This window comes from Rattus norvegicus, chromosome 20 (assembly GCF_021556685.1).
Source record: "Rattus norvegicus strain SHRSP/BbbUtx chromosome 20, alternate assembly SHRSP_T2T, whole genome shotgun sequence".
In the NCBI taxonomy this organism is placed as follows: domain Eukaryota; kingdom Metazoa; phylum Chordata; class Mammalia; order Rodentia; family Muridae; genus Rattus; species Rattus norvegicus.
In genome coordinates, this window is record NC_141553.1 from 52,698,596 (window position 1) to 52,722,340 (window position 23,745).

The 23,745-nt window shown below is 43.0% G+C and overlaps 1 long non-coding RNA gene across 2 annotated transcripts; it reads left to right on the forward strand.

The window, feature by feature from the left end:
* The first annotated feature begins 9,025 nt into the window (after positions 1–9,025).
* Positions 9,026–23,385, forward strand: LOC102546399 (uncharacterized). Of its 2 annotated transcripts, none has more exons than XR_015645299.1 (3): positions 9,026–9,152; positions 10,049–10,201; positions 23,205–23,385. It is a non-coding gene; the product is annotated as an uncharacterized LOC102546399 (long non-coding RNA). The 2 variants fall into 2 exon arrangements; XR_015645301.1 differs by having other exon boundaries at positions 23,209–23,385.
* The last annotated feature ends 360 nt before the right edge of the window (positions 23,386–23,745 follow it).

Genomic DNA, 23,745 nt, shown 5'->3' on the forward strand with positions numbered 1-23,745 from the left:
TTTGGGGCATAGATATTTAGGATTGAGAGTTCATCTTGGTGGATTTTTCCTTTGATGAATATGAAGTGTCCTTCCTTATCTTTTTTGATGACTTTTAGTTGAAAATTGATTTTATTTGATATTAGAATGGCTACTCCAGCTTGCTTCTTCTGACCATTTGCTTGGAAAGTTGTTTTCCAGCCTTTCACTCTGAGGTAGTGTCTGTCTTTGTCTCTGAGGTGTGTTTCCTGTAGGCAGCAGAATGCAGGGTCCTCGTTGCGTATCCAGTTTGTTAATCTATGTCTTTTTATTGGGGAGGAGAGGCCATTGATGTTGAGAGATATTAAGGAATAGTGATTATTGCTTCCCGTTATATTCATATTTGGATGTGAGGTTATGTTTGTGTGCTTTTCTTCTCTTTGTTTTGTTGCCAAGATGATTAGTTTCTTGCTTCTTCTAGGGTATAGCTTGCCTCCTTATGTTGGGCTTTATCATTTATTATCCTTTGTAGTGCTGGATTTGTAGAAAGATATTGTGTAAATTTGGTTTTGTCATGGAATATCTTGGTTTCTCCATCTATGTTAATTGAGAGGTTTGCAGGATACAGTAACCTGGGCTGGCATTTGTTTTCTCTTAGGGTCTGTATGACATCAGTCCAGGATCTTCTGGCCCTCATAGTTTCTGGCGAGAAGTCTGGTGTGATTCTGATAGGTCTGCCTTTATATGTTACTTGACCTTTTTCCCTTACTGCTTTTAATATTCTTTCTTTATTTTGTGCGTTTGGTGTTTTGACAATTATGTGACGGGAGGTGTTTCTTTTCTGGTCCAATCTATTTGGAGTTCTGTAGGCTTCTTGTATGTCTATGGGTATCTCTTTTTTTAGGTTAGGGACGTTTTCTTCTATGATTTTGTTGAAGATATTTACTGGTCCTTTGAGCTGGGAGTCTTCACTCTCTTCTATACCTATTATCCTTAGGTTTGATCTTCTCATTGTGTCCTGGATTTCCTGTATGTTTTGGACCAGTAGCTTTTTCTGCTTTACATTATCTTTGACAGTTGAGTCAATGATTTCTATGGAATCTTCTGCTCCTGAGATTCTCTCTTCCATCTCTTGTATTCTGTTGGTGAAGCTTGTATCTACAGCTCCTTGTCTCTTCTTTTGGTTTTCTATATCCAGGGGTGTTTCCATGTGTTCTTTCTTGATTGCTTCTATTTCCATTTTTAATTCCTTCAACTGTTTGATTGTGTTTTCCTGGAATTCTTTCAGGGATTTTTGCAATTCCTCTCTGTATGCTTCTACTTGTTTATTAATGTTTTCCTGTGTTTCCCTAAGGGAGTTCTTCATGTCTTTCTTGAAGTCCTCCAGCATCATGATCAAATATGATTTTGAAACTAGATCTTCCTTTTCTGGTGTGTTTGGATATTCCATGTTTGTTTTGGTGGGAGAATTGAGCTCCGATGATGCCATGTAGTCTTGGTTTCTGTTGCTTGGGTTCCTGCGCTTGCCTCTCACCATCAGATTATCTCTAGTGTTACTTTGTTCTGCTATTTCTGACAGTGGCTAGACTGTCCTATAAGCCTGTGTGTCAGGAGTGCTGTAGACCTGTTTTCCTCTCTTTCAGTCAGTTATGGGGACAGAGTATTCTGCTTTCGGGCATGTAGTTTTTCCTCTCTACAGGTCTTCAGCTGTTCCTGTGGGCCTGTGTCTTGAGTTCACCAGGCAGCTTTCTTGCAGCAGAAAAGTTGGTCTTACCTGTGGTCCCGAGGCTCAAGTTCGCTTGTGGGGTGCTGCCCACAGGCTTTCTGCAGTGGCAGCAACCAGGAAGATATGTGCCGCCCCTTCCGGGAGCTTCAGTGCACCAGGGTTCCAGATGGCCTTTGTTGTTTTCCTCTGGCGTCTGAGATGTGTGTGCAGAGAGCAGTCTCTTCTGGTTTCCCAGGCTTGTCTGCCTCTCTGAAGGTTTAGCTCTCCCTCCCACGGGATTTGGGTGCAGAGAACTGTTTATCCGGTCTGTTTCCTTCAGGGTCTGGCGGTGTCTCAGGCAGGGGTCCTGCCGCTCCTGGGCCCTCCCCCACGGGAGCCCAGAGGCCTTATACAGTTTCCTCTTGGGCCAGGGATGTGGGCAGGGGTGGGCAGTGTTGGTGGTCTCTTCCACTCTGCAGCCTCAGGAGTGCCCACCTGACCAGGCGGTTGGGTCTCTCTCTCACGGGGTCTGGGAGCAGAGAGCTGCTGCAGGCCGGGATCCGCGGGTGTGGATTCCTCTCTTATTTTTAAGCCATGAAGTTAATGCTATCCGTGTACCTTGGATTTGTGACCTTTACTGGAGGGTTGTCAATGCAGCAGGGCCACACCATTAAAGAAAACAGATTCTTACTCTTCCAGAAGCCATCACCTGCCAATCGCTCCTGAGGTAGGGGTGAGTCTTACCTCTCTTCCGCATGCTGGAATTTTGACAGACCTGAGCAGTCTTGTGCATTCCGTCTCCACTGCTGTGAATTCGTATGTGTAACTGCCCTGTGTACAATAAACACTATTTCCCCTTAGTCACCCACCATCCCCTTCTAATCTATCTTCCTCAATGATCCTTGAGTCTTGACAGGGGGTGTGATATAGACATCCAGTTCAGGGCCGCACATTCTGTAGTCTCTCATTCTCTGCACTTGACTAGTTGAGTGCTTCTACGTTAAGCATATTCTACTGCAAAAGAAACTTTTCTGATGATGGTCAGCCAATGCACTATTTATCTGTTTAAGTCGTTAGGGACATATCCACTATGTCCATTTAGTAGAGTAATAGCAGTAGGTTCTCCCCTCGGGCCTACATCCTGTCTAGTCACAGGTTCTTGGCCTAGATAATGGTGGTAGGTATGGATTCCAATTTGTGGAGTAGGGCTTGAATCATCAGAAAACAAGATGCCATACTATAGCATAAAGCATGTTTAAAGATAAAAACTTTAGTACGTTGCTCATGTTGTAAAAAGACAGGTTAGGATCTAGACACCTGCCACACTAGTCTGTTCTTTTCTAATTATACATGGTGCCTTCCAGACCAAAGTCCTTTCTGCAAAGGTGATTTGGTAGTGTGGTATAGGATCTCAGAGCGATTAGGTGGTTTAAGCAAGGATATATGCCAGTTAAATGGCACAGATTTGATTTACAACGGAGGCTATGGGATTCCAGTTCTTTACTATGCTTCATCTGTTATCTATAGATATTTGTGATGGTAATAGTGCTGCTCTGTACATGCCACTGTAATGTGTCTGTATCTTGCTGACCTCAGGACAAGGACAAAGTCTTAGATATACTCAAATCTAGCCAATAAAAATGATATTAGCTCACACAGTAGGCACTTTTTAAATTGTTAAATAAAACGAGTGTACTAGACACATCAGGTACACACACGTATGAATATATCCCTATACTTTAACCTTATAAAAGAGGATTCTGCGACTCAGATTGTTTGTGAAAACTTTACCTAGTCTGTTTATTAGTAGAGGCAGGAATTTAGAATCAATCTGTCCTTTCTTTTATAAATACTGGCTACATTTGATATCTTTATTTGCCACAGCTACTCAGTACTTGAAATATGACAACTCCAAAGTGGGAATTTCTTTAACTGAAAAATATATAAGTTTAAGGACTCAGTATGAGAAAAGGTGCAATATTCCATGTTGGTACATTTTTTCATATTGACACAGCAAATTGGATTAAACATATATTATTAAAATTTATATTTTATTTGTTTTAAAACATGGGTATAAAACAAATGGTACTTGTGGAGTAGGGCTTGAATCATTTACATGGCGCACCACTGACTATCCATTCTCTCAGTCTAGGTCTCCCATGACCCCTCCTATCCTCTTTGGTCTATGTATGTGAAACCCAGAGAGTCACCAGAAGCCGGGTCTAGATGACCCATTTCTACATTACACTTCACCAACCGAATGAAGCTCAAGGCCACTGTGCTCATCTGATACCCCAGCTGGGATGGTTTCCACATTCTACTTGATTGGTCCTGTGGTAAAAGGCAGGCTAAGGCACACTGGACAGTAGCCACATCAGACTGTTCCCTCCTAAAAGGACTTCCCTGTGAGATTTCTCTTATGCAGATCCAAGGCCCTGAAGGCCTCTGAGTAGCATTTTGATACATCAAAGAACTGCGAGGGCTCCACAGGGGCTTGGAGGTCTTATCACTCAATGGTGTCTGGAGACAAGGGTCTGCGGTGTCCTACGAGCCGCAGTAGCACTCATACACACTTAAAACGAAAGGAGCCAGGGTCCCAGTGCTCAAGACTGCAGTAACTAGCTTCTAATGGGCACCCTCTGCTGTATACCAGACTTTGTCTTCTGCTTCATCCTCTTTGAAAGAGGGAAATTACTAGAAAATGATTCTGGCACGTCAGTACCTACTCTTATAATATGAAGACGATCTAGGATGGTCACTGTGTCCACTCTTGATTACAACACTGGCAAGTGTCCCATGTCACCTACCACCATAGAGAAAGATGCTTGAATTGAGGTGGGAGGGGCACCGTAGCCAGGTGGCATGCTCCCTGCTGTTTGGGAATGACCGATGTTCAATCACACAAAATGTCAGCGGAAGCAAAGTGCCCTAAAACATGAGCTGGTAAAAGAGTCAGAGAGAGAGAGAGAGAGAGAGAGAGAGAGAGAGAGAGAGAGAGAGAGAGAGTGTCAGAGGACAGGAGATCTGAAAGTTGTCAGAGTTTGAGTCTTGTGCTAGCACCCCAAGAACACTGCACTTGTTTCTTCCCATCTTTGCGCTCAGTGACAGTGTGTGGATGGCTTTAAATCGGTTACTGTGGGGATTTTTTATGCAGCATAAGTAGGGTTGTCTTTGGATGTGGTAGGATTCTTCATGCATTGGAACTGTGCAAATCTTCAGATTAGCCTTATCCTTTGAACCTGTTATTAAGTCCAGTAGCACATCACGGTGCAGAACATTGAGTAACCAATGACAGGTGTCCCTTTGAAGGACACCTTTGGTGCTCCAGCTGGGTGGCTCCGCGGTGTGATCTGAATCTCTGTGAGCTGGGTGTGGAAGGGACGGCAGGTTCTATGTGGACACTGTCTTCCTCACTCCAAACCCTCCATTTAATGTCATTCATGGTCCACTCACTGTCACCCGAGTAGCTCTGCGTTTGCTGAATGATGACAAGCAACTGATACTGACACGTGGCGTCCTTTTAACACGGAGGCTTTGAACGTTAGGAACCTCAGGATGGATGTGTTTGCATCCTGGTCTGGATAGGAGGCTCACAGCATTTCCTTTGTCAAGTGGGAGACCCAGCAGAGCTTTGTCCTGAGTGATCCTTGTTAGTGAGGCTCTTGCTGTGCGTATTCGCAGCCTGTGAAATAGCCTTCAGCACGGTAACATGTTTTTTTTGCTTTGTCTTGGTTTTAGTTTTGTGTTTCTGGCTATTGTTTCAACAGGAAAAAAAAAATATTCCAGAAGCTGTGTTGGTGGTGTTGGGCACTGTGTCTTATTCTTTTTTTAATTTTCAATTTTTCCAACATGTGTATGATCAAACAGCTTGCATGCACATACTTCTTGCAATGAGTCATTGGCCCGCTTCAAGGTTTCTGAAGCACCATAAGTACTGTTGAGCCTCATCTCTCATATCCTGTTGTCGCCCAGAGTTAGGGTGATCTCGTGGCAGGGCAGGGCATCTGAAGGCAGGATCCATGTGAGATCCGGGTGGCTTCTGCCCTTGGTGACACTTGTCCTGCCTGATCACGGGGCACGGCCGTCACTGTGGCTCTGTACTCTTCTCTCCTCAGTAGGGTAAGCGGCAAGAGCTGCAGCAGCAGGCGCTCCATGCTGTGGGGCCTGCGGTCCCAAGCCTCCTTCCTGGTGGTTAGAAAACTGGCCCTACTCAGCAAAATCATGGTCCTCTGGCTCTGTGCCCACATCATTACAGATGGTTGTGAGCCACCATGTGTTTGCTGGGAATTGAACTCAGGACCTCTGGAAGAGCAGTCAGTGCTCTTAACCACCGAGCCATCTCTCCAGCCCTATGAGACCAGTTTTAAAAGTATCTTCCTGTAAGACCTGCCTTTTTTTGTTTGTTTTTTATATTGTTTTGTTTTGTTTGAGGTAGGGTTTCTCTGTGTAGTCCTGGCTGTCCTGGAATGCATCCTGTAGACCAGGCTCAAACTAAGAGATCTGCCTGCCTTTGCCTCTCGAGTGCTGGGATTAAAGGCACCTCCACTGCCTTTTTATCTTTTTCTTTCTTGAGTTCTGGAGATACTCCCCTCCCTGACTGCTGCTGCTTCCTCTCCCCTGGAAGCCTCCACGTCTGTGCCTATCCTATGGAAGCTGGTGTGGAGGTCCAGGCCTTCTGTGAAGGAGGGCTTCTTCCCTTTTCACCCTCTTTCCTCGGTGAGTCAAGTTTGACTCAAAAAATCCCTCTGCTCTTGGAAATCTTCCCAGTACTGTTTAAACCAAGCAGTCTGTTAGGCATCCTCTCGTTAGAGCTCTGCCTTTCACCTTTATCTTTCCTTAGTAGCTCTCATGTGTTATTCATAGCGATGCTTATCTTTCAGTCACAAGAAAAGTTCTTCGTTAGAAGTGAACTGCTGTTCTTTTTCTCTTTTCGTATGACTTCTACGCTTAATACCCAATGCATAATTATTAAGTAATTAGAAGAAAAGAATTTGTAACACCTTAAGCATTTTTTTATTCTCCATCTAAACAAGATAGACGCCCACTATTAGTTCACTGTATCTTTACAGCGCTTCTTGGAGGCATGTGTTACCGTCTCTATTTGCACACGAGGCGTTTGAAATCCGGGGTAACTGAACAACGGCTTAGAGTCATAGAGCAGTGCACTGGGGTAATGTGTCACTGTGGAAGAAAGGTCAGCTTTCTTCAGATTTCTCCAGGACACACGCTGTCCCCTTCACACGCCATCTTCTGTGAACAGAGAGTGAGGAGGAGCAACGTCCGCCGAGTAGGAGGCAGTGTGCGGAGGAAGCTTCTGCCCCACCCTGGCTGGCTGCTTACACCTTTCCCTCTCCTCTTCTTCCAGACTGGATGATACCCTGCTAGCTCCAACACGGGGATGTAGGATTCTGCTCACCGTTTGTGACTCGGTTGGCCGGCTATGCTTTGGCTGACTTCCATGGAAGTCCAAGTCTTCGGTAACCAGGGCCCAGTCAGGGTTGTTAGTGACATTAGAGCAGAGGCAACCTGAGGCTAGACTGGACCAAGGGTCCTGACCCTATATCCCTATTGGCCTGCGTGCTGGAGGCTTTCCAAGGAGATCTCTGGTGCGCGGGTTCAGAGGAAAGGGAGAGAACTCGGGCAGGGAGGGGGAACCGCCACCTCCGCTGCTGGTGCTGCTCCAACTCCATTTCCACTGTTGCTGATTCGCTTGCTTAGGCTGGGCCGAGCCAGTAGAAGGCTGACTAGCTGGTGAGGGGGTGCAGGGGAGCTTCTAGCAGTGATTTTGGGGTAGCAGATCTCTTCTCCAAGCGTTCTACAAGCGCAGGTCCACAGTGTGCAACTTTCCTTGCATCTAGCACTGGAGTACATGCAGCAGGTAGTCACAAAGACCTCATAATGAAAAACTGTGTGGCTTGCTTAACAAATGCATTTCAAGAAGGGAAAAGATAGAGTTGAAATCTGAATTAAGGAGGTGAAAGAGGTTATTAACTAGTCAAAATGTGGAGAACCTCCTGGACTCTTTTGCCATTTACTTAAAAATTTATATTTAGTTTTAATAGACAAATATGCATATATATTTACCACATACCACATGATTTTAAATGTGAACATTATATAATGGAGAATGTATAATAGCTTATTATATTTAAGCAAATTAAAAACATATTGGCCAGTTGGGAAAATTTTAAACATTAACTGGATATTTGTGAATATTAAGTGATTACCATGGAGTTTTAAGGTAATAATGGCTAGTATTAAGTGAATATTTAAGGAAGATTTCAATAAACTTGTATAAATATTTAGAATTTTGTTAATAGGCTGACTTGGAGCACTTACGTAGATTTGAGGAAAACATTATTGGGTAAGATTGATATAGAAGGAAGGCCCCCTGTGGTGGTCCACTGTGCTCATTTTTCTTCTTTTATGTGTGTTTAGAATGTTCCCTAGTAGAAAGAAAACTCTTTAAGTAAAAAGAAAAGGAAAAAATAAACAATTAAATGTTCATTTCACTTACTAAGCCCCCCCCCCATTTCTGGATAATAATATTTTAAAGCATCTTAACATTTCAAAAGAAGGAACACTGTTTCTGCGATCATTCTTGTATTGACTCAAACCTTCCGAACGAACGTTCTTTGCCAATTCATTCCGCACTCTTCACACTGATCTCTTAAAACGTCTCAAAGGAAAATGGTTGGAACTCTTCTAACTTCATTCACGTAGGCGTGTCCGACTGTCGCATGAGCGACGGGGATCCAAACTCAAGCTCTGGTGCTTGCACAGTTGAGCTTTCTTTCTCTTGGTAAGAACCTGCCCAGCAAGCACTGGAGATGCCTGGTTTGCCTCACCACGGTAATGAGGAATCTCAGTTCCGTGGCCTTCAGCCAATGACATGTACCACGGAGCCATCTCACAGCCACCGGCTTATTTCTTAGTGTAAAGATACATAAGTAAAGGAAAGGGACATGAGGTATCGGTCTGCACAGAAGCAGCAGACAATAAAGAGGAAAACTTCCCTTCCTTCTGGTAGGTTCTCCCCATCCCCTGTTACTAGAAAGCAGAAGTGAGCTTCTCTAGAAGTCGCTTCCCTCACTTATCTAAGCAGACTGTGTCTGGTGTCTTTGCTGTGACAAGAGACCTTGGTGCCTGCAGCATGAATCCCAGGTGATGGGGATCCAGTCCTTTGTTCCTCAGCTTGTGAATCAAGTGTAATAATGTCCAAGAAACATGGTTGCCGTAGGTTATAATGACATAACCAATAGGAAAGTTGAAAAGTTGTGTGGTAGAATTCATACCTTATGCATTGTTATAAAGCACTCAAAAGAATATTGAATAAAATTCATTTGATTTATTCACGTTTTTGATGCAAGTATGTGGTATCTGCAGCAGTAAGGTCTTACCATGATGTTCTGCAGGGCAGCAATGGCGGTAGCCTGGAATGATTGAGGGGACACTTTATGGGATCTCACTGGACAACAACTCAAAAGAGGTAACCCTTCCTTTTACTGGAGTTTTTATTTGGTAGTGTGTGGTATTTAGTAGGGTGTTTTCTCCCAAATATAGAATAATGACATTTAAACTTTAATGTATGTGTATATATGTATAAAAATTAGAAAATGTCTACAGTGGTTGTTTTCCATGGGGCATTTTCAAAAGCTTTTAGTGTTAAATAACCCTTCCCCACATTTCCTCCTCTTTCCTGGTATCTGCTTCCCCTTCCTTCCCAATCCATTTTGCTTCTTTCCGCCTTCACAACAATCTGTTCTTTTATCTTTTGCTTGAAAGAGCCTATGTTGCCTTGAATAAGAATGGCTCCCATACGCTCAAATATTTGAATGCTAAGTCACCAGGGAATGGCATTACTTGAGAAGGATTAATAGATGTTGGAAGAAGTGTGTCCATGGGGATGGGTTTTGTGGTCTCAAAGGCCCAATCAGGCCCAGAGTGGTGCTTTCTTCCTGCTGCCTGTGGATTTGATGTAGAAAGCTCAGCTTCTTCTCCAACATCATGCCTGCCCGTCATCATGCTTTTTTGTCATGATGATAATACGCCCCCGAAAGTTTAAGCAAGTCCCAAATTAAATTCTTTCTTTTATAAGAGTTTACTTGGTCATAGTGTCTCTGTGCAACAGTAGAACAGTAACTAAAATAGAGTTCCTCTTTCCCTGTTGCCCCTTATTTCCAAATGAAACACATTTATAAAGCCTTAAAGTTAACAGCTACACATGAGACAAAAAGCTGTGTTTGTCTTTCTGTGACGGGTTACCTCACTTAGAATGATTGTTTCCAGTTCCACTCATTTATCCAAGAATTTCGCTTTTCTTAAGAACGGCATAATATTCTGCAGTGTAAACAAACAAGTTGTTCATTATCTATTCTTCCATAGATGGGCATTCATCTAGGTCGCTGCCATTTTCTGGCTGTTATGAACAGAGGAACAATAAACACAGAAAAGCAAGAATCTCTGGTGAGATATAGGTCCTTTAGGACAGCACATGTAAGACCTATGGAAGCTCAAGACAGACAAGATCTTCTCATGGTGAGGAAGTAGACATGTGGTCCCACCGTTAGATGAGAAGCTATTGGCGTTTGATAGCTTTTGGGAATTGCAGACTCCATTTTCTTTAATGTTGTGGCCTCTGGTTTATTTCAGGGGAAGCCCAATCTTGTACCCAAGAGTAAGAGTGGTTGGTCAAACTGTGGAGAGGTTAGGAGTGGAGAGACACACAGGAGACAGAAGACAGGGAGAGAGAGAGAGGGAGAGGGAAAGAGAGAGGGAGAGGGAGAGGGAGAGGGAGAGGGAGAGAGAGAGAGAGAGAGAGAGAGAGAGAGAGAGAGGGGAGAGAGAGAAGAGAGAGAGGAGAGAGAGAGGAAAGAGAAGAGAGAGAGAAGAGAGAGGAGAGAGAGAGGAGAGAGAGGAGAGAGAGAGAAGAGAGAGGAGAGAGAGAGAGGAGAGAGAGGAGAGAGAGAGGAGAGAGAAGAGAGAGAGGAGAGAGAGAGGAGAGAGGAGAGAGAGAAGAGAGGAGAGTGAGAGGAGAGAGAGATAGAGAGAGAGAGGAGAGAGAGAGGAGAGAGAGAGGAGAGAGGAGAGAGAGACAGAGAGAGGAGAGAGAGACAGAGAGAGGAGAGAGAGAGAGAGAGAGAGAGAGAGAGGTGTAAGGCTTGAAGTGTGTCTCAACTACCAGGAGATCCCCCTCCCCCAAAAGTGAGACAGGAGAATGGAGTTTGATGCAAACGCAAGAGGTTTATTTTCCAGCATGTAGGGGTCGACCTTCAATCAGCCCCTTGTGGCAAGTGACTGGAAGGTGACCCTGAATGGCTATAACAAGCAGTTTTTATACTTTTTAGGGGTGCAGGTTACATCAGCAAGGTTACAGTTTAAACTTATTGGCTAAGCATATTGACCTTTGAATCTATTGACTAACAAGCACACAACACGATTCGAACTCTATCTGGGACCAGAAGGTCAGATAACTATCAGTCAGAACATTCTGCAGATTTTCAAGAATGTCTCCACTCCTCCCAAGAACTGTGGGTGGAAAATGAAACTTGGCCTAGCCTTGACCTGAGGCAGGAAGCTGATACTTGGCCTAATCTTGACCTGAGGCAGTGGGTATAAGTCTGGTGAAAGCCTTGGGGTCCTTCACAGGAACTCCATAACTTACCTACTTTCTACCGGGCCAAGCCTCTTAATAGTTCTTACATTTCAGTAAGAACTAGGGTCCTTCAGACGAAGGGAGAGAGAGCCAGAGAGAGAGAGAGAGCCAGAGAAGGAGAGAGAGAGAGAGAGAGAGAGAGAGAGAGAGAGAGAGAGAGCGAGCTCCTGAAGTTGGGTACAAAGAGTAATACAAATGGGTCTAGTAAGAGTTGGGGGATGGGGTGAATATGAAAGATACATTAAAATTCTCAAAACCCAGACATTGAAAATAAAATTACAAAGAAGATGTAGAAATACTTTTTACACATGTAAAGAAAACAAGGCCCACTTTATCCTGTCTCACTGAGATGCATTACATATCTCCTAGACTAGAAGACTTTACCTGTACTCTCTCAAAAAAAATAAATTGTGCTCTTAATATTTGAGTCATATTTAAAGTTGAACTCGGCCTGAGGAGTATGGCAGAATCTTAATCTGCTAGAAATAAATTTCTTCTTAAAACTTAAAAACGATACATATGGATAGAATTAAAAAAATCTAAATAGTCATTTGGAATATTTAGAGTCTTTTTTGCAAACTTTGATAGTGACTATTTCAGTTACATTTAGCTTTTCATAGTAACAGCAAAATTTTATTCAATTACTGGCAGATTTTGACTCCTCAATCATTTTTTAAAAATTATATTTATACCACATTCTGTATTTCATATTTTGCTGGTGAGAGTCCAAAACTATGTTAATTTTTAAATACGAGGGTTTAAAAATGTAACAAAGTCCTATTTCACACAATGATCCTAAGCTTTATAGATTTTAAGTTGATATTCGTAAATCTGAAATCTGTAAGTGTGAATGTATTTGCAGAGCTGATGTCCCTTAAATAGCTTTCTTTTTTCCCCTTTCTGGTGAAGTGCTGTATCCTAAGAGAATACGTGCAAACACACAGATGATCCCCTTCTATCAGGCTTTCTCCTGATAAGGATCGAGTAATAAATATTTAACTTCTGCTATGGCTTGATGAAATTCTCTAAAATCTCATATGCTAAAGCACGTGTTGCCAGTTGGTGAGGAAATTGAAGTGGCTGAATTATGAAGGCTCTAACTTCATCTATAGAAAAATCCACTGGTGACTCTATGGCTGAATGGTTATTAGTAGTGTGGTGGTTTGATCATGATTGGCCCGTGGGAAGTGGCATTATTAGGAGGTGTGGTCTTGTTGAAATAGTTGTGGCCTGGTTGGAGGAAGTGTGTCACTGTGTAGGCAGACTTTGAGGTCTCCTATGTTCAGGTTACACCCAGTGTGGTACTCATTCTCTTTCTCTAGCGTCATGTCTGCCAGGATTCTGCCATGCTACCTACCATGGACTGAATCTCTGAAACTGTAAGCTAGCCCCAATTAAATGTTATCTTTTGTAACAGTTGTCTTGGTCATGGTGTCTCCTCACAGCAATGAAATCCAAACTCAGACGAGTGGTTATGGATTATAATCCATAGGGTTAAATCCTTGAAGGGTGTATGCTGTCTTTGGGTTCCTTCTCCACCCTCTCAGCTCCTCAGTCACCACGAGCTCATCTGCTCTGCCTCTCTGTGTTCTGCCAAGTGCTGTTCTGCGTTACAATAGTCCACAGCCATGGAACAAAAAGACAAAGGATCGAACCTTCTAAAATATGAGCCAAATATCCCATTTTAAAAGTATTTTCTATGCATTTTTTCCCAGTGCTAAATCTGATGAATACACCTGTCATTTCCTCAGGGAAATGACATTCTAAAAACCCCAGGGGCTAAGTGAAACCCTAGATGATACTAGCCTATACAGACTATGGCTTTTCTTGTAATACATATTTATGATAAACAGTTTATAAATAAGGTGCTGTAAAAATAAACAACTAATAATAGAATCAGGAAATTAAAATAATGCAAATGCGGTGTTTCTCAAAATACCTTGCTACACTGAAATCTTAATGTTAATATATAGTTTTTTTTGTAAGTTGAGAACTCTCAGTTTTTTTAAACCTAGAGAAGAACTTTATGAGTATTCTTTTGCATACTTGAACTGCCAATATCATTACTATTATACTTTTGGGCTGTTATTAAATAAAATAAGGTTCTTTTAACACCAGCATTGTAACACGCAATGATCTGATAATACATAGAGCTGCTAGGTGGCTGACAGGCAGGAGGATCTACACATGGATGTCGTGTAAGTGATGAGTGATAGTCTGTGAGATAGCACACCATGCATCTCAGAAAAACACACTCCTAAAACGATGTGATATCTTTGGAATTTGCTACTTAATATTTCTGGACAACAGTCGACCTTAGGTAACTGAGCCCATGGAAGCTAAAACCATAGATCATGGGAAAGTACTGTAATTTTAGCAGTTCTTACGTCCACTTCGGCTGTACTCTCTCAGAATATCATCTGATGGCTGAAGCTGCACCACCAGCCTCTACTGTAAGTCAAGGTCAGTGAGAGTGAATGAGGCTTTACTGTAAATTTTAGGTTTCAGGCAAGAGGGAAATCAGATCTCAGGTTGAGACAAAATTACAAGAGGAGGAACGTTTATCAGGTGGCTATGAAATAACATCGTGTGGCACATGCACGAGCGTCCTGTGGTTGAATCTGATGTAAGCAGCTAAGGGGTTCTGCGAAATGACTGGGTGAGCTCTGAGACAGTAAAGGATCTATGATAAGCACATCTAGGATATTTCACTTCTACGGAATGTTTCATTAGGGAATTGGTGATGGTCAAAAAAATCTTCCTCCTGAGTCTCTCACAGTCAGAAACAAAGTCATCACTACTGAAAACCAGCCTTTTTTGTTGTTTTGGTGGTTTTGTTTATTTAATGATTGATTGATTGTTTTTGTTGGTATGTTGCTTACATGCCTGTTCCCCCCCCCCCCCAGAAAGTAAATTCTAAGAAAGCAGGGACCTTGATGCCTAAAGACAGTACCTGTTTCAATGAACACTTTTGACTCAACGCTACTATGGGCATCCACGTTTCAATGAAGAGATAGCTTGCTCAGAAATGAGAGATGGTCACAAGGTTAGCCCAAGAACTGTCCTCTCTTGCTTTCTATCGAATTTAAAAGTCCTAGTGAAGCAGGGGGGGCATGCAGAAGAGGGTTTTCAGGTAAGATTCTTTCTCATGAAATACATTCGAAATATCTATGGTTCAGAAACTGAGAGTTTGAGAATACTGACTTTGGAGCCGAACACAGGTAGGGCCAAAGGGAAGGAGTGAGGAGAAAGAAACAATTGGAGAATAGAAAGAGAGGGACAGAAAGCGAAACGTCATCTGGGGAAACTGAGAAGCCCAAATCCCCATAGCATCATGGCAAATGTTGTTGACCAATCAGGCAAGAAATTTCATTTTTATTTTCAAGGTAATAGGGAGCCAAAGAAGAGCTTTTGAGATGTGAAGTCATTGCTTTATAGGCCACATTCGGAACTGATTTTAAAAGCAAGGGGAGAGTACCATTATCATCATAGAAAATATGTTTTTTTTATATGAGGACAACATTAACCCCCACTGCAAAGTTAGGCTATTATTTCCATTCTACTGTATCACCAGAAGTTGAAAAAATTGCTTCTACAACAAATATGAAATGGCTGTGTTGGGCAAACCACAAGTATTAAATCCAGGAAACAGAAATTGGCTTTCGATATTTGTAATATAAAAAATAGAACGGTTTCTTTACTTTTCCCAAATCTTAATAAATCTTTAACTTCTCTCTAAGATTTTTTTCTTCTTATCTACTTTGCTCTGTAAGTTTTCAAGTGGTACAGGAGACCAATGTGTCTGAATGACTTTTCTCTAGGGTGTGATGAGAGAAAAAGGGAATCAAATATAACTTAGCTTTGGTACCTCACTTCTGCAGTCCTCTGGAAGTTTTGCATTCTCCCTTTTTGGGCAGGGTCGTCGAGGTTTAGGTAAGTGGTTGAGTGTAAAGTTTAAACAAAGAAAAGTAAACCACAGAGCATTCCAACATATGCATTGTAAGCATTACAGTACAGAGCAGTGACCCGTGAGCTGTCACTTAATGGGTGCCCATGTATGAGAGCTTCGCATGTATTATTTATAGTTCTCCAGTAGTTTAAGGAAGGCAGCCAGCCTCGGGACCTCCCCTCTCTTCCCTACTTCCCTTGTCTCCCAGAATCTGGCTAAACTGTGGTCATACTAACACTTCTGTAATAATTATTTTGAAGTGTAAAAAATTAGTGATCACCAAGGTATGGAAGTATTCATTATCAATAGAAAATACTGGTTCCGATTATGACTCAGTTGTTAGTTATGTCCTAAGTGTTTGACGTAATTACCTATTGAATCCTTCTCAGTTTTCAGTGTGGTCAGATCATCATCACTTGCAGCTGATGAGGAATAATCTCCTGCAGGTCCTCATGGGCCCTGAGCCCCACCCTCCACCCACTACAGATAGATTGCTTCCCTCATAGCTGTTCCACTTGATTTCATCGGTAATGGATTCCATCTAGACCAGTGTTTCACTACCTGTGGGCTGTGATCCCTTTGACGGTTGATCCTTTCCCAGGGGTGACATATCAGGCGTCCTAAATAAGTTATTTATATTGCGTTTCATACCAGTAGCAAAATTACAGTTATGAAGTAGCAGCAGAAACTATTTTATGTTGGGGGGGTCACTACAACATGAAAAACTGTGAAAGGGACAGCACATTGGGAAGGTTGAGAGACACTGCTCTAGAATCTTGTAATGAGAGCTGGCCATCATTGTGTCTGAGCCTGGCATGTAATAGACGAGGGAACCATGGTCTAGAGTGTTTGAGTGACCAGTGAGATGTCATCTGGAGACAGCTCTGGGAGCAAAACTAAGACTTCCCCACCCCTTGCCCTGGTTTCTTCTGTTTATATTTTCATTAAATTGGTTGGGAATAAATCATTTTAAGATTATCATTTTTCCCCATAAACTAATGAATCAGTGTGGTAAAGTTTCTAGCCTCTTTTGAAAGCTGTTAAATGTTGTCAACATGCTCCAATTCGAATCATGGAGGCATAGACTTAAGGCAGAGCCCAAGGCCAGACATTCAGCCTCTACAGCAGCTCTCAAAGGGCAGAGAGTCGAGGGAGAGTTCTCCTCAACACAAGAAAATGTGGCCCACATTTCACTGCGTTCTGAAGATACAGCAAAAAAAAAAAAAAAAAAAAAAAAAAAAAAACCAAAAAAAAAAAAACAAAAAACACAGCAAAACGTAGTGGATTTTCAATGTCTATACTGTTTCCCACTGAAGCTCTTGTTTCTGGATGCAGCAAGCACAGAGTGAAGCTTACTGACTAGAGTGGCCATACCGCCAAAGGAGAATTATGGATCGGGAGTCAATTAATAGCTACACAGATGTGGAAAGTCGTGTATACACATGAGCACCTACTCATATGACCTTAGTATACTTTGAGAGAAGCGTGCCGTCCTGGTACACAGGGACCAAAATAAAGGTAAGCAAAACCAGTACACACACATCTCATGGACACCTGGCCGATGCCCTTTTACACTGAATGGAGTTTTTTTTCCTCACCAACTCGAGAAGCAGAATTCATGCCGGAAGTAAACAATTAGTCTGACGAAATGGTGTTTGCCAGTTACCCATACAAGGCCCGTGTATCTCCACATTCAGTTTGCAATAGTTGAAACTGGTTGTTGACTGGACGGGTGCTCGAGTCGCCCTGGAGGCAAACCTCTGTGAATATTTGTGAGGGATTTTATCAGGAGAGCTTCTGCTTCTGGGAACGTGTATACAGGATTAATTGAGGTTGGACGAACATCCTCAATGTGGACAGCACTGTTCCATGGGTTGGCGTCCTGGACCGAATAAAAAGGAGAATTTTAGCTAAGCAAGGCATTGTTCTTACTCGGCTTCTCAACGGCGGGTGCAATGTGACCGTAGAACCATCTGCTCAAGCTCCCGTCATCATGACACCAGTGCCATGGTGGACCGAAGCCTCAGACTGTGAACTTAAAACACTTCCTTCCACACATTGCTGCTTGTCAGCTGTTTTCCTACCGTGGTAAGGAAGATAATTAGCTCATTGCTCTTGAGATGATGTTTTCTCACTTTGCTTGAGTGTTATGAAGATATTCTTCCAGTAGCCGAGAATACACAAAACAAAGAAAAAGAAAAAAAAAAAAAGAAAAAAACCCAAGAGGTCACAGCATCATGGTTCCTCAGCAATTTAAGGTACATAAAGAAGGCTGGCAGTGCTGTGTGTTGCTTTCTGCTTCTTGGACGCCAGTGCAGTGACATGTACCTGTCTAGCATTCAAGGGAAGCTGTAAGGAAGAGAAGTCATTATCAGGAACAAGCATGGCATGCAACACGGGATGTCACGGCATGCAACACGGGATGTCACGGCATGCAACACGGGATGTCACGGCATGCAACACGGGATGTCAGCCAAGACAAAGAGAAAGGAAGCTAGCAAAACTCAAGGGGAGATCTTCCTTGACTGTACTTAAAGAATATATTTAAAACCTTTTATTTAGATAAACACGATAGGAAATTGATTCAAGCAGCCATTGTATTTTATGCCTTTTATTGTGGAGAAATGCATTAATTAATATTTAAGTAAGCTATGTGAATGAGTATTTTACTATGAGTTCAATTCTCCTCAGTAAAGGTTTTAGTAGCCTCTGAGAGGAAGGTAAGAGGTAGGCATTGGGTACTTAAGACTTTGAGTTGTGTATGTTACCCCCCCACCCCATGAGTAGCTCACAACAGCTTTGAACATTCTGAATAATGTCCCCTCACACTGTGGATTGTTCATTTTAATGGTACAAAGCTTTTAAACATCATGCACTCCACTGGTCAGTTCTTGTTTTTTTTTTCCCAATCTTTTCAAGTTGTGTGCATACATTCTTGCTTGTGCTTAAATTTTGATTCATTTTCTCTGTTTTCTGCCTGTACTATCAAGTTTTGGATTTTTTGGGTCCATGATGAGGTGAGAGTTTCATCCTTCCACATGTGGATATCCAAGAGCTTGGCCCCTACCCAAGGCTATGATTTTAATGCCTAAAACTGCACATTACATATACAGACATGTAATATATAAATAGCTTAACATTTCTAGATATTCATTTCATTATTCTAGAGGACGATGCTTTATCTCTTAATATTGCCATCATGTATTTCATGTGTTAAAAATTATGAAACACGTTACTTCTCAAGTCTCCCTGTCCAAGTTTTACTGTATTTAAAAACAAGGAAATAGTTTAATCTGTTGTATATTTAAGAATATAATATTTAATTGTATAAAAATGTATTACTACTTTAACTTATGTGTTTATTTAGGTCTGACAACCTTATTTTCAGAATAAGGAGAATAGTTATGATCAAAATATATTTTAGAAAACAGAGGTGAAGGCTCACAATCAACCATTGAACTGAGAACAGGGTCCCCATTGGAGGAGTTAGAGAAAGGACTGAAGGAGCTGAAGGGGCTTGCAACTCCATAAGAACAACAATACCAACCAAGTAGAGCTCCCAGGGACTAAACCACCACCCAAAGAGTATTCATGGACAGACCCATGGCTCCAGCTGCATATGTAGCAGAGGATGGCCTTGCTGGGCACCAATGGGAGGAGAAGCCCTTGGTCCTGCCAAGGCTTGATGCCCCGGTGTAGAGGAATGTCAGGGTGGGGAGGCAGGAAGGGGTGGGTGGTTGGGGGAACATCCTCATAGAAGAAGGGGGAGGGGGATGGGATAGGGAGATTATGGACGGGAAACTGGGAAAGGGGATAACATTTGAAATGTAAATAAAAAAATCCAATAATTTATCTATTGTCTGTCTATGTATGTATGTATGTATGTATGTATGTATGTATGTATGTATGTATCTATCAACACACATATATAAAATGAAGACTCATTTCTTAAAATAAAAAAGATATATTGTGGAGAGCAAGCCTGAGATGACCCCCAACCCCCCCCCCCCCCCCCCCCCCGCCTTCCTCCCCTCCCCGCCGCCAACCTGTGCCACGCAGGCCAGGATGGGCAGACCAAACTCCAGACAATCTCTCCAGGTGCCACATGACACTGGTTGGACACAGCACTTCTGAGAGGATCCCAGACACCGAGAGTCCCTGGGAGACACTAAGGTGAGCAAGTAAGTGGTGGAGAGATGGAGGAGAAAGAGAAGGGAAAGTACGTGTGCACAGTGAAGAAAGCCTGGCCTGTGCTGCTACAGAGGGCCACGTCTTGGTTCATCATCTCGCAGCAGCAGGGGTCTGCTACACCAAGGGCCAGACAGACATCCCTATTCTGGACTGCCGCCTGGGTACGTGTTAATGTCCTCCAGAGCTGGCCCTGGAGGAGTGAGGACTTGAGAACTGGCCCCACCCATTGCTGGCTTCAGCACTTGGGAGAGCAGGTCGAGAATCTCATGCAGAAAGCACAGTAGAGTTGACTCCGGCTACAGAGGTTGAGGGTGAGCCACCCCGAGGGAGTGAGCGTGGGAGAGCTGGTTCTTCAACTTGGCTGCCACGCCGTGGTATGGGAGAAAGAGAAATGCTCTTCCACATCTTCTCTCCCTTCACCCCTCCCCACCTATGGCAGGCAGGAGAACTGGCCCACGGTCATTGGGACGGGAAACAGATTCTTGTCTCTCACTGACTGTAGCACATTCGAGAGCAGGCCCTGCACCTTGCCTGGGCAGTACAGTAGAAGTAACTCTCCTGTCAGGGGTGCAAGCAAACAGGCTCTGAGAGCGTGCGCATGGGAGAGCAAGCCCTGACATTTATGCTGTATACAAGGAAGAGATGCTCCCACCCCTGCCACCTACATAGCGTGGGAGAGCTGACCCTGCACCTTACCTGAGCAGCACAGTAGAGATGGCTCTGCCGGCATGGGCTAGGATGAGCTGGCCCTGACAGCACGAAACCAGGGGAGCTGGCCTTGCCCCTTGCTGGCTGCGGCATTGGGTGAGATAGCCCGGGCAGTGTTGGAGTGCTCACTCCAGTGGTGTGAATGTGGGAGAGCTGGCTGACCGGCCAGTTTAGCGTCCACCCAGGCCCAGATCCACCGCTTTGAGTCGGCTCACCGCCACATCTACCCCATCTATGAACTGCTGAAGTGTCTTAAAGGGGCAGGTCGTGCTGTTCAGGATCTCCATGACTCAGGGCAACAACAGGATATCTGAGAGGAGTCCTGGTGAGGAACCAGAGGTGGGCTCTAATCTAAGGTCATTGATTAACAAGGGAACAGTTTACTTAGGGTGACTCAATGTTAAAAGTGAAGACCGCACACTCTACCAATCCCATCCACTCCAGGCTTCAGGATATGAAAATACCCGAGGAAATTAAAATGGTGAACATTGTATGTCATTGTTCTTTTCAGTCTTCACAGAAGGCTTCTCACTTCCCTTTACAGGAAAGCCAGACGGAGTTTAAGTAACTTCCATGCCTCATGCCTTTTATTTCTCTTAAAAGGGAATGTTTTATAACTCGTAAACAAATTAAGAGTGCACAGGAACACTTTAAACGCCTTTCTTGGGAGCCCATAGAATTTTTTAATGGCTATACTGTAACTTCAAAATTAATTCTCTGCAATATATGTGTGGAGTTTAAAATTTCGATCACGTAGATCACACACGCATAGTTTAAAATGGACTGACAGATTCTCGATATTAACTGTAGGTATAAGCACCATACACTTCAAACAAAAATGGCACAACGCTATTTTCCACTGACTTAGTCTCGCTTCTTTAAAACTGCTTGGCATGTAACATTAAAGTCTTCTAATATTTTTAAAGTTTTCTTTCTTACCGTCTTGTTACTTGTTTTATTTTGAAACATAAAATGGGAAAACTTGCCAGAAGGTTTTGAGAGCCTTTCACTCAGTTGGTTAAAATGGAAACACCCTGCATAGCAGCCTTAAAAACATCAAAATGAGAACAGCTTTTAAAAAAAGATACACTGTATACATGTCTGAAACTGTCAAAGAACAAATAAAATGTGCTTAAAAGAGAACCCAGGTGCCAAACACGATTGCATACATACCCTTCAATTTTATTTAAATTTATAATTACTTTTTAATTTATTGTATTTCTTACAGGTATAATTTTTATTTCTTACTCTATCACATTATCTAGCTTCAGTATTTATTTCAGGTAACTGTTTCCCTGTAACGCTCCCGGGTCTGTAACTGAAGGATTCTAAGTCCCACCACTGAGTTATTTGCACATCCATGGTCATTGCTGCACCGTACACAGTAGCTAAGAGCCTGCATGTCCAGATGGATGGGCTTAAAGGTGAAGTACACAGACAACACAGACATTTACACAGCTGTCAAAAAGCAAAGTCACGATAGTTGGAGGAAAAGCAGTGACACTAGAAACGGTTCTGTTGAGCCAGAATCAGGACACATTTTCTCTTACATGGAAGTTGTACGTTTTCATGTGCATTTGTGCATCTATGTCTGCAAGTGTATGTGTGTGTCACGGTACCACAAAACTTTGTTGCCTTTATTTTAAGAACCGTTTTTGTCAGTTCTCTGAGAATTTCATACAATACACTTTTAATTACATTCACCCCTCATCTGAAACTCCTCCCACATTCTTACCTACTCAACTTCGTGCTCCCTCTCTTCAAATAAGCGCCCATGGAGTCCAGTTTTCACTCCTCTACTACTCCTGGGAATGGAGCTTGCTCTGAAGTATGCAAAGTATAACCGACTTTCCTCAACCAGCCACAGTCAACTACCAATAGCTCCTTGGGTCAAGAGGAAACTTCATGCCCAATGTCTTTTCCCCGTGCTTAGATTTCTATCTGACTTGGGCTCGAACAGGTCTTGCGCATGCTGTCACAGTCTCTGTGAGTTCTGATGTGTATCTGCCCAGCGCTCCCTGGAAGTTATCCACAACCATCCATCTTACAATCTTTCTGCCCCCATTCCCCCTGAAACTTGAGAAAAAGGTAATATATTGGGTGACAATATCCCAAATAGACACTATGTGCTACCAAATAAAATCCCATATGGGATGGGTTGCTTCTTTTGGCCAGTGAGGGTCCCCTAGACATTTTAACTTTCCAGTAAATGTTAATGCTGCTGGTTGCCCCCCAAGAGCTTGGCAGTAGACCCTTTAGCTAAGTACACTGCATATTGGAACCACGGTGCGTATTGAAATCTAGCAGGTGCCTGACTGGAAGCTTCATCCCTACCAGCTAGCATTCACAATGTCGGAAGGCTCTAGGCATCGTACCAGAGGAGAAAAACAACCATCAATTCCCAACAAGACATAACCTGTGAGCTACAACAGCCACCTGCCTGGCAAGCTGTGCTCACTGGTGCAGTAATGGCATGAACATGGGGGCGATTACCTTTATTTTTGGTTGGGTTTAAGGCCTACTCTGCATGATGAGACTCATACCTGACACTGTCAACAAAGCCACGAACCCGAGAACCTGAGAACCTGAGGCTAGATTAGTCATGGGCCCTCTGGAAAAACCCACTACTGTTATTCTGCTAACTGAACATATTAATAAGTGAACCCTAATGAGATATTGTGATACCCATAAAGTAGCTCATTGCTCACACCTCCTCAGAAAAGCTTCTTCTTGCAATAACTGGCTACTTTAAGTTACTCTTGAGGATACCAGGTGCCTTCAGGATATGCGGCCACATGATAAAGTCATTTTTGAGAGAGTTTAAGTATAAAATATCATATACTGCAATAGACCTCTGTTTCTTCATACCCTTACTTCTGCTCTTGCTGGACTGACAGGAGCTTAGCGGGAAGTAGTGGGAGTGGCCAGTAGACCATGTTCTGTCTTAAGTGAAATTGAGAGACATGTATGATTTCTGTCCTACTTGGTTCAGAGAAATTGCTTTTCTTGACCAATTTCTTTTTTCCTTTATTGTCAAGCTAGAACCTGGGAGCAGTTACCCGGGTGCTTCCACTCTGCCATGAAGACAATGGGAAATGTTTCCAGTTTTCCCCGGATATTAACCATCCTGATCTAGGGTGAGAAGTCATGACAGAGACTCATGCCATTCTGTATCTTTATTACTGTTTTATTTTTTAAATTATTAAACTAAAAACATTTCTCTGTGTGATATGTGTAAGTGCATGGTGTGTGTGTGTATGTGCATGGTGTGTGTGTGTGCATGGTATGTGTGTGTGTGCATGGTGTGTGTGTGTGTGCGTGGTGTATGTGTGTATGGTGTGTGTGCATGGTGTGTGTGCATGGTGTGTGTGTGTGCATGGTGTGTGTGTGTGTGCGTGTGTGTGTGCGTGTGTGTGTGCATGCATGCATGTGTGTGTGTTATGTCCATGTCTGAGTGACCTATGATGCACATGTAGAGGTCAGAGGACAACCTTGGGTATTGGACATTACCTTCCACCTTGTTTATTGAGACAGAGTCCCTTGTTCATGAATGGCAGCCTAGCCAGCCCATGAGGTTCC